Source organism: Aplysia californica, unplaced genomic scaffold (genome assembly GCF_000002075.1).
Source record: "Aplysia californica isolate F4 #8 unplaced genomic scaffold, AplCal3.0 scaffold00022, whole genome shotgun sequence".
Classification (NCBI taxonomy): Eukaryota; Metazoa; Mollusca; class Gastropoda; order Aplysiida; family Aplysiidae; genus Aplysia; species Aplysia californica.
Genome location: NW_004797292.1, coordinates 563,684 through 564,774, shown reverse-complemented (window position 1 = coordinate 564,774; position 1,091 = coordinate 563,684). Strand labels below are relative to the sequence as shown.

At 38.2% G+C, this 1,091-nt stretch overlaps 1 protein-coding gene across 1 annotated transcript in view; it reads right to left on the bottom strand.

The window, feature by feature from the left end:
• LOC101849109 (alpha-(1,3)-fucosyltransferase 7) overlaps positions 1-1,091 on the bottom strand; it is a 55,687-nt gene that overhangs the window by 17,574 nt on the left and 37,022 nt on the right. The window lies entirely within an intron of this gene.

Sequence of the window (1,091 nt, the reverse complement as noted above, 5' to 3'; positions counted from 1 at the left end):
GCGCTAGTTTGAGTTTGAGTGAAGAGATGTAGGCAAGTAGTCAGAAGGCGCCACTGCTGGGTCCTACTTGTGTGTTTATTTTCCCTCTATTTTTAGTTTTAGTAAGAGTTTTACGGCATTTGCGAAACAATACGGCCAGATAAGTGAAGAGGAACAGGCCTAGAGGTGTTGTGTTTGTCTGTCTGTCTTACTTGTTTTCCCAACGTTATATGATACTTTTTGTTTCGATGTGGTCCTACTTACTCAAACAAACACAAAGATACACATCGACACGATAACGGTTATAGCAGTGAAGTTTTGTTTGTTTGTTTGTTTGTTTGTTTGTTAGAGTAAAGAAAAGCACTCTGAGACAAAAATGGTCATTTAGTGTTTGGGAAAAAAGTGAGAAAAACAGACAGAAACAACAGAGAGGAAAGTAAAGAAGTAAAACCTACCAGTGGCGCCCTCCACCCCAAACAAATAGGGGGAAAAAACAACAACTAAAAATAGTTTTGAGTGAGACTCAACATTAACTACCGGCCTGAGGCAAAGGGAAAAGGGAAGAAAGAAAGAAAAAAGAAAAAAACAAATACCGAAAACCGCTTAACCAGCATTTATAAAATTGCTTTAAATTGTGTTTTCATTAACAAATAATTATTTAGAAAAACCAAATCATTCATATGGAACCCTGAGAATTAGATCTAACACGAGACAAGACCAAAAAGGAAAAAAAAAAATTAAAACCCGCAAATTGAAACAGCTCCCACATTAAAAAGCCCCAAAAATAAATCGCTTTCGCGGACAGAGCCAACAGACAGACAGACATTGTGGCTGTTGAATTTTAAGCTCTACAACGAGAGAGGCGTATTTACAAATAAACGGGTTTAAGTTGACGAGTACCTTAAGTGCTTCACTTAGAGACAACTTCGTTACCACAGACTGTTTTAACAACAGGAAAACTCGCTGCAGACACAGACGGCACATTCAATATAGCACTAACAAGGAGCGTATTCAAAGACGAAAAGGAGATACTGAAGGTTTAAAAACGGTTGACAGAATCGAGGATTTGGGGAGAGAAAGAGAGAGAGAGAGAGAGAAAGAGAGAGAGAGAG